This window comes from Callithrix jacchus, chromosome 1, assembly GCF_049354715.1.
Source record: "Callithrix jacchus isolate 240 chromosome 1, calJac240_pri, whole genome shotgun sequence".
Taxonomy (NCBI): domain Eukaryota; kingdom Metazoa; phylum Chordata; class Mammalia; order Primates; family Cebidae; genus Callithrix; species Callithrix jacchus.
This window is the reverse complement of record NC_133502.1, coordinates 91,774,542-91,789,396: the sequence shown is the minus strand read 5'-3', so window position 1 is coordinate 91,789,396 and position 14,855 is coordinate 91,774,542. Positions and strand designations below refer to the sequence as shown.

The 14,855-nt window shown below is 37.6% G+C and overlaps 1 protein-coding gene and 1 pseudogene across 15 annotated transcripts in view; one reads left to right on the top strand and one right to left on the bottom strand.

Moving 5' to 3' along the window:
- Positions 1–14,855, bottom strand: part of ALDH1A1 (aldehyde dehydrogenase 1 family member A1) — a 179,371-nt gene that overhangs the window by 142,924 nt on the left and 21,592 nt on the right. For 4 of the 14 annotated variants that reach the window (XM_078366496.1, XM_078366503.1, XM_078366532.1 and 1 more), the window contains exon 1: positions 3,358–3,415. The exons of the other annotated variants lie outside the window; for them this stretch is intronic. The gene's annotated coding sequence lies outside the window, so the exon portion shown is untranslated. Of the gene's footprint in view, positions 1–3,357; positions 3,416–14,855 lie in introns of those variants that run through there. 14 annotated transcript variants of the gene reach the window in all.
- LOC100413731 (cytochrome P450 1A4-like) lies at positions 7,897–14,568 on the top strand (annotated as a pseudogene). The gene is made up of 4 exons (XR_013532910.1): positions 7,897–8,029; positions 8,108–8,228; positions 11,356–11,442; positions 14,058–14,568. The product of XR_013532910.1 is annotated as a cytochrome P450 1A4-like (transcript).

Here is a 14,855-nt window from a genome sequence, read left to right as displayed (position 1 = left end):
ATAGAGTATGACTCAGGAGAGACTAGTAACAAAGCTACTACATCTGAAGCATGGCAGCCATGTTAGTTAATCCTAATAGTCAGTCTACCTGCCTCTCTTACTAATTGCCCCTTCTTTTCTTCGCAGTGGCAGTATTACAAGCCAAATACTTTATCATCTTCTCTGATATGGTAAAACTTGAGCAGAAGTCTACTGGTGGCTTAGAGGAAAGCTCAGGTGTCTTCAGAGATAGAATGAAACAGATATGGCTGACATGGACTTTTCCCCCTTCTTTTGTTTGGAACACAGATGTGATGACTAGAACTGCAGCAGCCATATAGCAACCAAAGTGAAAGGCCTAAAGAATGGCAGAGATACCATCCCAAGTGTCATGAAGGTACTGAACCAGTGGAAGCAGTCACCCACATGTAGGCATTTTGTTGTGTAAGAAAGATAAACTGTATTCATTTAAGCCATTCGTTTTTACTAGCTGCTGAGTGTAATATAAAAAGTTATTAAAATAGTCCAGAAAATATTTGATGAGGACATGAACTAGGTAACAACAATTGGGAATAGAAATGCTAGGACAATGAGTGTAGGGAGCCAGCCGTACATCACCCGTGGGTACCCCGAGTTTGATGGCAACAAAGGAATGAGAAAAAGACAGATTAAGAGTGCAAAGAGTGGGACCAGGGGCCATCTCTTATTACTCTTGGAGGAGGCAGTGAAGGCCCCGAGCTCTGATCATCCACACTATTTATTGATTACAATCACTTTAATCTATAGAGTAGGGATGGGGTGATGGTGGAGTGAGTCAGTGAGCTGTAACTGGTGTGTAATCCTAAGGATTGATAACAATGGTGGTTTGGGAGTTTCACAAAACAAGAACATGTGGTTATCCTTAGCCTATTTTCTATGTGCAGCTGATGGAATGTGGCTCTTACAAGGAGCTTACAAGTCTGTCTACGTCATAGTGCGATGAAGGGGTTTTACATCCTTGCGCATGGTGTTTATGGTGACAGAGCCGAGGTCACCCTGCACGGAAACATGAGGCATGGAGAGGCCTTCCTCCTCAGAGGCCTCCTGCAGCCTTCTGCAGTTTGTTGTTCCTTGTTTATATGTTACTCATAACCAATTTGTGCAGGCATCTGTGAGTCCTTTCTCCTTTGCTGTTTTTCCCAACAAATGAGAAACATGTAGATGGCTGAATTAAAGGACTAAGTCACTAGCTGTGGGTTACAGGAGAGACTGAAGACTCAGGAATCCCCTCCTTGAGATTCTGATTTAAGAAGACTTTTCTTTCCATATTCACCTCTGCCATCTTGTATTTCACTTTATTTCTTAACCATACTAGTTCTTTTGAAAACCTCTTCCTTTTAAAGTGTTCTCTGCTTAACATTGCTTCATTCCAACTGCACCTAGTAAGCTCCCATTTATACCTTAAATTTACTTCAAATATCACCTTCTATTTAAAGTACCACTCACTTAATTCCTAAAAGTAGAATACTCCTCTTCTGTGGACAAAAGCTACTATTTTTGAATGATTATCATGTGCCAGATATTAATTGCTTTACAGAGATAAAGTAATTTTTATTTTTTTAACTACTCTCGGAGGCAGGTACTACTAGATGTATCTTTTATGACAATTTCTTATATGAAATCACATCAGTAAGGTTGGCTATTGTTTGCAGTAGAAGCTTCAGGTTTCAGCTGAAAAATTCTCCACTAGAAAGTGGCATAATCAAAGGCAAAGGACACAGGTATTAAACTATTTGGTTTTAAATCTTTTTTTCCACCACTTACACACTGTTAGTCTGAGCAAATTCTGTAACATCCCTGGGCCTCAGAACTCATCATATGTAAAAGAGGGAAAAAATAGCAATCCCTTCAAAGATTGGCTATGAGAAATAACTGAACTATAAATGACTTTAAAATGCCTAATCTTTGTAAGCACATGATAAACATTAGCTGTAACAATTACTATTGTAGAATGGATTTTCCTGTTAACCAATGGGAATGCAAGGCAATTCTCATTACCTACTCCTATCAAACCTTTAAATAACACATTATTAGTCAGCTATTATCAATTGTCTATAATAGGTGTCTATAATAAAATTATCGATAATTTACTTGCATAAATAATTTCATGCAGCTACCTAAAGTCTATACATTAATCCAAAGTGAGGTTAGTTATACTAGAGACGGAGAGACTTAATGGAAAAACATTAGGAGTAAAACTTTCTTTTTTTAACAGTATCTAAGTATGACATGATTAAATGTCAATTAGCAAAACGTCTGCCAGTGGGTCAGAAAATTTCTGTGGTTTGTAGGCTCTCGTCAGATATTTTTGGTTGTGTGACTTTTGAAGTCTAGCTATTTAGAAACCCGTGCTATTTTTTGAACCTGACACCACAGTAGCTCATGGCCTGAAGGTTACCCTTGGGGTATATATCACAGTATATTGGGTTGAGCACTCCCCTTTGGGGCTGGCTTTCTCTCCTCTGTGAAAAAGTACTGGCTACCATTGACTATCTCTGGGCACTCTCATTAAATCTGACCTTAAAACTGAGAAAATTTAGGAAGCCAAAAATTTCAGTGCTTAAAAAAAAGTCTATTACGGAATAATTTGCAGACACCCTGACAAGAAGGTGGTCTAAAACCACAGGTCGTTTACCCGGTTACATAGAAAAACTTTCATTATGTCAAAAAACTGGCATTTATCCAGATTGGGCAAAAATGCCTGGGTGCAGATGGGAATATTGTCTCAAACCAAAGCTACCAATATTGCACTCAGTAGTTAACTGTTCTAGTTGTGGAAATGCAGATCTGTCTGGTTGGTGAAGACTCCCGATGAATCTACCAAACTCATCTGAGAAAGTTCCCTTTATTTTGTGTTTCATTGATCCTTCTGCCCCTGCTCTTGCTGACAACTCAGGAGAGCTGTGTTCATGTTCCTGGTGCTAAAGTCCCATAGCACTTTGGAGAAAGGGAATTCAAAACTCACATCAGAGCAACCTCTCTGTGCCACTCCTCCCCGTTTCTCTTTCCCTGCTTCTTGCTACATACATCTTTCGACCTTATTTTCGTTTGTCAGCAATTTTAAAATGATTTTGTCTTTCCATCTCCCTTCTTCTGTCCTGCTTTCTTCAAAGATCAATGTCCATCCTACTCCCTCCTCCAGAAGCTTTTGCTCCAAATGAATTCCCTCTGATTTCACTCACAGTGGAATTTCCCAGCTCCCCAGACCCAGTCCTGGCCACAAAAGCCTCTCTCCACCCTTCTCTCCTGCTCCTAGTGTCCTTGATCAAGCTCCAAACTCCTCCCCATACAAGTCAAAGGTCCACCCCTCCCCTGTCTTCCAGGAAGGGGTATTCTCACCAGTTCTTTCCCTCCAAGCAAAACTCTGCTTCTGCCTTCTGCTGCTGTGGAAGAGACTGTTTCTTAGGACACACACAGCTTTGCCAAAATCCTTCTATTTGGTTCCTGCACCAGATTCCTCATACTGATCTGCAAGATTTCTGGGCACTGGGTGAGCCTTCCAAGCTGTAACTGGGCTGAGTGGGTTTGTTGAGACTGTTGGATAATTATCCTGGCAAGTAGTTTTCCCCTAAAAAAGGTCCTCAGGATGACTGGAAATGCCCCATAGTCACCTTGAAAAACTTTTGAAAAATTTGTGCACCCCTAGAGATTTTGATGTAATTATTCCATGTGGCCATTGCAGTTGTTTAGCACCTCCTGAAGGAAGTCTAATGTGTGTGCTTAGACTTCAGAATCAGTATAGAAACCTTCAAACTATGTATGTCTTTCTCACCAGGGTTAAAAAAAAATGCTTAGGATTCACTTTGAATCCTCTGTGATATAGCAGCCCACCCTTGTAAGGCTTAGGGAGCCTTACATCCCCTGTCCTTGGCCTGAATTTATCCTCAAACTCCAGGAACAGAAACAAAACACTGAAGCATTCTTCAGTGCTTTCCAAGAACGTTGCTGAGAAAGTTGGCAAAGCATCTGAGCCTGGCAAATCGCCAAAGAGAATTTAGTAAAAGAAACGAGAAGGGCCCAGGCTGAGAGAAAAAAAAAAGCCAGGGTGATCACACAGTTACTTACATTTGTTGAACTGCTAACTGTTCTGGAGACTCTGGAAAAACAGTATTGTTGGGCAGTTAACAGTGTGCATCACACTTGGCTTTTGACCTTTTTTCCTTTTAGCTTTCATTATTGAAGGCTAGAGCTGGTCTTAGACATCTACTCTGACGTTACCATTTTACAGATGAAGAAACTGAAGCCAAGAGAGACTGTGATTTAACAAAAATTCCACAACTAAATAGAGGAAGAGAGAGGCTGGAAACACAATCATCTTTCTGAGTCCAGTGTTTTCCAGCCACGCATACTTCTTACCTACTCACTGCTCAACTTTGAAAATGCAGCTTATTGTTAATGTAGAAACTCTCAGTTTTTGTGTGTGTGTGTGTGTGTGTGTCTGCTCAAAAAAATTGAATTTTCTCCTGGGCAAGCACTAGATGTAAATAATTGGTGACTCATTATTCAGCTCAAAGTGGGAAATAAATGGGAAAAAAATGACCTTCTCTCTCTAGGTCTCTCTATAGCAGGATGATTTATTACGTCCCAGAGATGTGAGATTTGAAAGACAGTGCAGACTTTGTTTACTGCTATATCTGCCACATAGTAAGACTGCAATTAATAGTAGTTTTGCATATAGATGTTACATTGATTAGGTACTCGGCTTTTTTTTTCTAAGTTTAAATGCATATTCTTGGTTTTTTGTTTCCCACAAAGAATGTATCTCTCAATTTTAACTCCAAAATTTATCCCTTAAAAAACAATACCAAGCAAATTGGTGTACTTAGCTATATTTTATCTGTGAAGCTTAGAAAGGTGAAATAAGGACAGGCGCTGGGGTTTGATGCTTGTAATCCCAGCATTCTGGGAAGCAGAGATGGGTAGATCACCTGAGGTCAGATCAAGAGTTCAAGACCAGCCTGGCCAACATGGTGAAACCCTGTCTCTAATAATAATATACGAATTAGCTGGTTGTGGTGGCGCATTCCTGTAATCCCAGCTACTCAGGAGGCTGAGGTTAAGAGAATTGCTTGAACCTGGGAGATGGAGGTAACAGTGAGTCGAGATTGTGCTATTGCATTCCAGCCTCAGTGACAAGAGCGAAACTCTGTCTTTAAAAAAAAAAGCGGGGGGGGGGGGAATGAGTAGATAAGATACATGGCAATGTGTTATCTTGAATATTAAAAGTAGAAGCTATTTACGTTGATTATGAGTTAAGATAAACATGACTTTCACTGTTGGTTCTTTTTATAGGAGAACAAATTGGAATGGTTTTTACCACCCTGTCACTTTCATCTGAACTGGAAGACAAATTCATTGCTGTTTGCAAAATAATTTTTCAGTTTATTAAAATTTGTTATTTTTAAAGCTTACAAGAAATGAAGTGTTGGTCTTCTCTAAAATCAAAGAGAGCTGTACATTTACACTAGCCAAAGAATATATGTCCATCGGTGCTATTTGTCTATGTAAATAATTTGAGAAGTGTGAACAGTTTAGTCGTGTTTTCTTGTAAGAGAAGGGAATACTAAATTTTCCTTCCTAAGTCACTATCTTTCTCTCTCCAAGTCTCTGTAAAGCAATTAATTTTGATGTAATTGGTCCAATGGTCCAAAGCCTGGTGACAAAGACATACATAGGTTGAAGGTTTCTATACTGATTCCGAAGTCTAGACACACACATTAGACTTCCCTCTGCAGGTGCTAAACAATAGCAATGTCCAAAGTCTCTCCAAGTCATCTGTAAAGAGAAGGCTGCTTTCTCCATTGACGTTCCTTTTCTTCTGTCTATAGTTACCATAAAATACAATAGTTAATAAAAATATTCTGCATGTATATACAGCATTAGTATTTTTGGGGGGTGGTTTAGGATTCTCTTGGTCGCAAGTAACAGATACCAGTTCTAGCTTATTTAAGTGGGAAATAATTCAACCTAGGAACAAGAGTGTACTTAGGTATCCTGAAGGTAGAAGTGGTGAATGTAAGGTCACAAGGTCCCTCTTTATCTTTTATTCCTTTCCTTTCTACCTCATTTATTTTTCTAACATGCTTTCTTAGGTCCACCTGATGGGTGAAAGACCATTAAATCATATTTTCCGAGCTTAGATTTTATAGATCTAGCTGCCCAGAGAAAGGATGATCTTTCACAGTCCTCTTCCCTATTCCTAAGGAAGATTTATATTGGGCTAGTGGCCCATTCTTAGATTAACCACCCATGGTCATAGAGCAGAAATAATTTAGAAAGTCACCCTAATAAACAACCTGGGAAGTCCAAGGACAGAAGGAATAGGCAATCAACTAACTTGATATCCATTAAATGGCTTATAATTCACCAAGTACTTTTTTTTTTTTTTTCTTTTTGAGATGGAGTCTCACCGTGTGCCCAGGCTGGAGTGCAGTGGCACGATATCTGTTCACTGCAACCTCCGCCTCCCAGGTTCAAGTGATTCTCCTGCCTCAGCCTCCTGCATAGCTGGGATTATAGGCACACACCACCATACCTGGCTAATTTTTGTATTTTAGTAGAGACTGGGTTTCACCATGTTGGCTAGGCTGATCTCGAACTCCTGACCTCAAGTGATCCACCCACCTCGGCCTCCCAAAGTGCTGGGATTATAGGCATAAGCCAATGCGCCTGGCCCCAGGTACTTTTTAAAAAATAATAACCTTGTTTAATCCACAAACAATGACAAACCACTCTGCACCCAATTCTTTTATAGCACTTTCCACTTTCTAATCTTATTTTTATTAACTTAATTTCCTCTTTAGTCTGTGAATTTTTGTTTCATATTTTTAGTGCTGGATATCAGGGGGTTTGGTAAATATTTACTGAAAGAATATGACTGAATCTGCAAGGTAGGATAGTTAGAGGAGAAAACTGGGATTCACTGAGGTTAAGTGGAGGCACTGAGGTCCTCCCTGAATGAGTATAAAGTCAGCTGCTGAAGCCTCCATCCCTTTTCATGTTACCAGGCTGCTTTCTCTATCAACTTTCCTCTTCTTCTGTCTATGGTCAGTGACTCACCTTGCAGGATTTGGGTCTGGTGGTTAGAACTGTGAAAATAATCAAATTAGGATAGAGATGACATTCATTTTGCAAAAATTTGATTTTGCCATCTTAGCGCATGAGGGAAGAAGAGCTTTCAACTAATCTTGAAGAAGTCTGGATTTTCCTCCTAAATGTTTAAAGGGAGAGAGACTACTTAGTCTATATCTAAAACTACAAAAATTAGATAGACATTTTTCTGTTTTAGGTGTTTTATTCCTGAAAATGATTCTTGACTTGGCAGTCATTCCTAGAGAGGTGACCATTCCTCTGATCATTTTGGTGATAATTTTTGTTTTTGTAAGAGCTCTCAGGAGCAAGGGCAGAAAGCAGGTGTCCCCTCTGGCCTTTGGTCCTCCTATTATTTTTTGGCTAGATTTCCTTCTGCTAATTCTTATTCTTAATTTAACTTCTAAATTCTTTTTTTTTTTTTTTTTTTTTTTTTTGAGACGGAGTTCCGCTCTTGTTACCCAGGCTGGAATGCAATGACGCGATCTCGGCTCATAGCAACCTCCGCCTCCTGGGTTCAGGCAATTCTCCTGCCTCAGCCTCCCGAGTAGCTGGGATTACAGGCTCTAGCACCATGCCCAACTAATTTTTTGTATTTTTAGTAGAGACGGGGTTTCACCATGTTGACCAGGATGGTCTCGATCTCTTGACCTCGTGATCCACCCGCCTCAGCCTCCCAAAGTGCTGGGATTACAGGCTTGAGCCTAAATTCTTAATCTAATTTCTTAAGATTTCTTTTTGTTAATTCTTAACAGTCAAATAGGAAATAAAGTGAGCAAACTGATTTAACTGTGCTTTTTCCATGACACTTGGTCTCTTGGTTCTTTTTTAGGGTTGGAAACAGTATCAACATGTCTGTATTGGAGCTTTCTTTATTTGATACACTATCCGGAAATTCAAGCCAAAATTCAAGAAGAAATTTGTAATATGCTTTCAGATGAAAAATACAATTCTTACAATTATCATTTTTCTTTTAAGTAAAAAAATAATATTTTTAAAGATGGAAACATTGAGCTGAAACTACCCAGATTCGAAGACAGGAAAATTTTACCATACACAGAAACTTTCATAAGTGAAATATTCAGACATGTCTCTTTTCTTCCATTTACTATTCCACATTGGTAAGCATATAATTCTCCTTTGAAACAGCAACCAGTGGTGGGGTGGAGGCATTGAAGAATCTTCAGATATTGGAATATTTTAAGTACTTTCAAATGTATATTGTGTTATTATTCTAATATTACTTTAAATATTATTTTTAAATACCATCATACAACTTTTGTGTTCAGCAAAAGCATATTTTATGAACATTTTTCATTACTAAACTATGCTGTCATTAGCTTTTATTTTATGTGTACTAATCATGGAGACAGAAAAATATGGAAAGTCCAAACAACGGATACTCCAACCATAATATGTATTTGGCTATGAAAAGTCATGTAAACTTGCTTAATTTCATCTGAGGAGCAGACATAGCTTACTTCCGATATTGATTGGTTTTTAGTAGCCTAGAATTTTGCTGGACAGTAAACTAAAGAAGCTAATGTCACAATTAGATTAACCAGAGTATTTATTTGCAGATACTTGAAACTTCACTGAATCTTATTCCAGATTCTCCAGCACACAAATGTATGCCAGCATAGACTAGGTAGATAGCTTCATTAAATACATCTGTGGGAAACCAAATTTCTGGTAGTTTGACCTGTTTTTATTCCGCCCAATTAAAAATTATTAAAGAAAAACCAGAATTCTTAGAGTTTGTTCTTCCCTCTCCCTTTAAATAGTGAAGGAGTGGGATTATCTGTCTTCCCAGGAAACCTATATAATCATTTAGTCATTGGTGTGACAGCATGCAGTGTCCTTAGCTAAGTGTCCCGAAGGGCAAGACTGCCAGCTGAGCAAAGTCAAGGCCAGACAGCAAGCAACATAGTTCCCTGTATTTTGCTCATGGTTTGCTGTCTTTGTTCACACACAGTGACTATCTTCTCACAGTGATGCTTTTTTTTTCTAGCTGTTCTGTCAGATCCTTTCTCCGTTAAAGCAAATTTCATTTTAACAAACTTAAAAACATTTTTTTAAGTCCTACTATTTAAAAGCAACTCTTCTGTCCCGACAATTTTTATAAGGTGACTTTGGGTGCTTCATAAGAGTATTATCTACACTTCTGCTAATCACCCAGGAACAGAGAGGCTCTGCCAAATTTATAGGCATCATTTGGAATGAAAGTGATCATCTAGTTAGGGCCCGGCAAACTCATCTGAGGGTCCAAGTAATAGGGAGATACATGTATTAGGAAGACATAGGTATTCATTGCATTATTAAAATTAAGGAAATATATTAAAATGTAAAATTAAAAGGATTACTGCATTGGCTAATGACAGCAGTGAGATATGAACCAGGAATTTTGTGCACACAAAAAAGCTATCTTACTTATACTGTTTAGCACTGATCTATTCTACTACACTTGGAAGTTTATTGTTTTTCAATTAACTTATTTTCAATGAAAATAAAAGGCACAAAATATGAGAAAATAAATTTAAACAAACTAAATGAAATAAACTTATGTAAACGTGAGGGAACGTGTTCTCTTTCCAGGTCCATGAGGGGGTGTAGTTTTAAGGACAAATATTTCCCCGGTGCCATTCCCCCTCCCATAACTCTCCATCTGTGAGATTCAATGGTTTCTGTCTGAATTTCTTGGGTGCAGGAAGAAACTAAAAGTCAATCACTCCAGTGGAACTTCTAAGGAACTCCTTTCATTGGCCAGCAAAAGTTTGCTATTACATATAACACACACACACAGAAAAGATCCTAATAAATATTTATTGCACATGTGTTCCTTAAAAGTTGTGTGGACAGCCACATATGTACATGAAATTTAAGGAATATAAAAGGAGAGAGAGAGAAACTCTACAATTCACCCTTATATTTTAATACAAGTGAAATAAAATTTTATATACCAGGTTTCTGTAAAATAGAAGCATATAACTTCTTATATGAGTAGAATCTGAGAAGCTGAATCCACAGAGGGAATGTGGATAGAGATAGGCAAGTGGCCGTGCATGAGAAAAGGTAACTCTTCCAAAAAGCGAGTCTATTGCTTGTTTGGTCTTTCCCCTTGTTCGGTTTTGAGAAACTCAATAAATAACATTCATATCATTTGCCAAAGTTCAGTACAAGCCACAACATAGACATGGGTAAAATAGGAATTATGTTATTAGCTCTTTAAATAATCAGAGCTAGTTTTCACAATGTGGCTTAGAGCTAGATCAAGTAGAACTCAAAATTGACATACTTATCTTCTCAGTCTTTGCCTAGGTCAAAGACCTTCCGGTCTCTATTGAAGGACAATAAATTCAGCCTATTTCTGATTGTAGGTGAGATGAATCTTCATTACAAATTGGCTAATCTGAAGAGAGAACCCAGAAGTAGCTAGACAATGTACTTCTTCTATATTGAGAGAAGTAGTATGTCTTCTCTCAAACTCATCAAATTGAAATGTTTCTGCTTCTCTTGGGGAAGTGGGTATGAGAATAGGGTAATGAGGTAGGGACTGCCACAAGGAAACATAAAATGATTGAATCCAATCCATGAATAATTATAGAGGTATAAATAGGAGAGGGAAACAGGTTTCAGGAAGGAGTTTGACTATCAGACTAGAAAAATAGAATATCTGCTTTAGAGGCAACTTAGAGACCATCCAACCCAACCAACACCCTTGTTTCATAGCTAGGAAATAGACTTGCATAATAGATACAGGATTTGCCCAACATCTCACTGAGGGCAACATCCGAAGTTTAGATTTCCTTGCTCCAATTCCATTGTTCCTTCTACCCAGTACTAAAAAGTCTGACATTTTGTCTTTCTAATCTATTAATAGACACAAACACATTGAACACACGGAAGTACTTAATAATTCCCTTAATTGCTTCCTGATGTAATTTGATCTGCCTATTTATGGTTAATGCTGTTATAGAAATATTGAGATACTTTTCTACAGAAATGTTTAGCTCATGGAAGTGCTTTGACTATATTAAGTGCACAATATGCTTAACTCGTGCAAGAAAATTAATTTGACAAGAAGTGGAAATTGTTTTAATTAATGAGAGAATGAAGATATACAAAGATACATTATTATAGTAAAAAAAAGACAAAAATAAAAATAGTCTGTGAGTTGCAGGCAGCAGTTTAAGGATGGGTAATTTGAATTGACAGGATGTGCTATAATGCTGTTTTTTGCTTTCTTAGTACTGCAGCGGACACTACTCTGAATGGCTATTTCATTCCCAGGAAAACTTGCACCTTTATTAACATGTATCAAGTAAACCATGATGAGTAAGTCACCAAAATTAATCTTTGGATAAATTTGTTTGCTTGCTTGGTTTACTGTTTATGAATCTGAAAAAGATTTACATTCTTCTTAGCCAAACTTCACTCCTGTTTCGCTTGAAAGATATTGGAAAGAAGTTCAGTTTCTCTCCTCATCTATAATGCAAAGTGTGACATAGTGACATAAATTGAGGAAAAATCCAATATTGGGCAAATCCAATTTCAAAAGTGGGCTCATTTGGAGAGATTTGGGCTGAGGACTTCATGGGCTCGCCTTTTGGATGGTCGTGGCTAGTATATTGAAATGCAGTCTGAAATCCCCCACTGGAATGTAAGCCACAAGTAGGGATTTTTATTTTCTTTTTTTGTTTGTATACTTTTCCCTCTACCCCAGCACCTAAATTACTGACTCACACATAGTTGGCACACAATAAATATTTGTTGAATAAAATAAAGTTAGAAGTTCACCCTCATCAACTATGAAAGAGAGGGCTGAGATGAGGGTACCTGATGCAGTGAAAGTGAGGATAATGATAGTGGTGATGGTGGTGCTGAGAATGATGATTACAGGCTCCTACTGTGGGCAAGGCACAAAATCTTGAAGTATATTTCCTAAGCCTCAATAATAACATGATGCATTGGTGCTATCATGATCCCAATTTTACAGATTAAAAAACCCTCAGCCAGGTTAAATACATTGTCTAAGGTCACTTGTTCAGAAGGTGGCAGAGGTAGAACTCAACTCCAAATGTGTAAATTTTATGTAATGGAAACCAAGTGCTACCTGTGGTGCTCAGGATTTGGTCTCGCCAGTAACTGACAAAAGACTGCATTCTTCTGCACTCAGCAGAGCATAAATATCTTATACAGCCTTTCCTCTTCACCCAAGATCTCATCTGATTGATGTTTCAGGCTCCAAGCTGTTAGAGAGGGAGGTGATTATATACTGTGTACCTAAAGGTAGCTTCACAATCTCTGTAAACAGAAAGATGATAGAAGACAAAGCATATCCCACTATCCCAAAGTGACATATAACACTTATTGTCACAGAGATTGACACTTCTATTTTCCACAGCTGAGCATTTTAAAAGCACTATAAGAAGAAATACAGCCAATGTATGTTTAATAACATTTGTTCTTACTTAGTATAATCCTAAGTATTCTATTAATAATAATCCAAGAACTTGTGATTATAATGAATATTGAGTAATGTTCAAACAAACTGAGTTAACATGGGTACCACTAAAGAAATACCATTTGTATGGAGGCACTTGTTTAAGCTGAGTATGTAATTCAAGACTTGATATTATAAGAAAATCCCTCATATTTAATTAACCTAAAGCATAGGTTACAAACTCAAGCATCTATTGAGCAATGAAAAATACCAAAAATAAGTGAATTGCACTCAGTGAAGCATTGTGGTGCGGGGGTCATCTGCCACATCTAACTCAGCTCAATAAACTCTTGGCAAGCAGGACATTATCCCAGTGTTGTCAGTTTTTGCAATTATAAAAGAGAACTTGGAAATGCACATTTTATGTGAAATCTGACTTTTAAATGTTAGCAACAATAAACTATTTTTAAAAGATTATGAGATCAAACCAAATGTACTGGAGGACTGTGTAGAGAACTAATCCTTTAGGTCTGTGGCCTCTGGTACAGACAGAAACCAGTTTTTCCTTCTGGAGAGATGATGACAATGACACACAAAGAGGGCCAGCTCTTTGTGAGTCCGGGTTGGTCCCTGATACATGGTTTAGGACCTACAGAAAACATGCTAACATTGGTTGTCATAAACAGTGCCTTAAAAGATTAAGATAGAAGAAAGAATCAGGTACACAGTGATTTGGGAACTGTGGGCAATCCCTCAATTAGAGCTGCTTTCTGAAGACCCAGATCATCTCTGCATTGTACAAAGGCCATTTCTTAAATATATTTTTACCAGAGTCAGAGATGTGGCCCAGTCTCATAATTCTTATTCATTCTGCTTAAAACAAAAGATATTGAATATTAATTAATTTTTGTTTATGTCATCAATTTGGAACATTATTATGAGAATTTTATGGAATTCGTCATTTAAAATAATTAAATTTATGGCTAACCCACACCTTAAAGTTAGTGAGCCAAGCTTGCAGGTGAGCCGAGCTAGATCTGGTTGCAGTGCATGGGTTGGCCATGAAGCCAAAACTATCCCCAACTACAAGCAGAACTTCGTTCCTTGGGGAGTTCATCTGCTTAGATTCTCAGACTGCATGGAGGATTTCTTATTTAACTCAGAAAAATTTATAAAGTAGATTTTTAAGTATTTTATTCACTAATGAATAGTCATTTTAGTGAAAATTCAGTGTAATTGTACTAAATATAACTAGATTTGTCAAATATTAAAAGTCACATATATATTTGTAATTATATATAATCATATGTCTCCAAAAGTACTTATACATACACGTATACACACTTCATCTATGTATACCTCCTTTCTCTATATATAATTTATAAGGAATATTCTAAACTTAAAGTAGTTCATGCAGAACAAAACTATTGTGGAAAAGTTGCCAATAATAGCAAAAAGCGAGAAAATAATTTCTTTTTAAAATGTTGTTTTTGTCTATTTTATGCAGAATTATTTGGGATAATCCTAACTTATTTAGACCTGAGAGATTTCTAAATGAAAACAGAGAACTGAGTAAAAGTCTCATTGAGAAAATTTTGATATTTGGAATGGACATCTGGAAGTGTCTGGGAGAAGATGTTGCACAGAATGAGATATTCATTTTCATCACTACTGTTCTGCAGCAGCTCAAGCTGAAAAAATGCCCCAGAGCCCAGCTAAACCTAACTCCTACATATGGGTTAGCCATGAGGCCAAAACCATACCAAATCCAAGCAGAACTTTATGCCTCAGGTAGTTCATCTGCTTAGATTCTTGGAATGAGTGGTAGGTTTCTTATTTAATTCAGAAAAATAGATGATTTGAGTTTATTTAACTAGCAATGTATAGTTCACATTCCTGAGCTACTCTATTAAATCAACTCTGTGATATATTTTATAAAATATGTTGTATAGCTTTAGTTTCAACATGAGACTTATTGTCTTGTAAGGATATTTTAATAATAATAAAGTGTGAGCCTCACGCAGTGGTGTCCCAGGTGTCATGTGGGTGTGAGTGGAAGGGAAAAGTGAGTGGCAGATTGACCAGGCAGGCAAGGGCACTATGTCTACCCTCCCTTTACATCAGCTTCAAATAAACAGGTATACTCATCTTTGCTTTAAATATAGGGTTCAGAATAAAGTTCTGATGTTAAATATTTCCAGTGATTTAGGGCACAGGTGCTCAAGAGGGCCAGAGAAAGGGACTAGAGTAGCCTAGCAGAGAGCATTGCATGGTGACCGTAGATGAGCTAGGCTAGAGTTAAAGA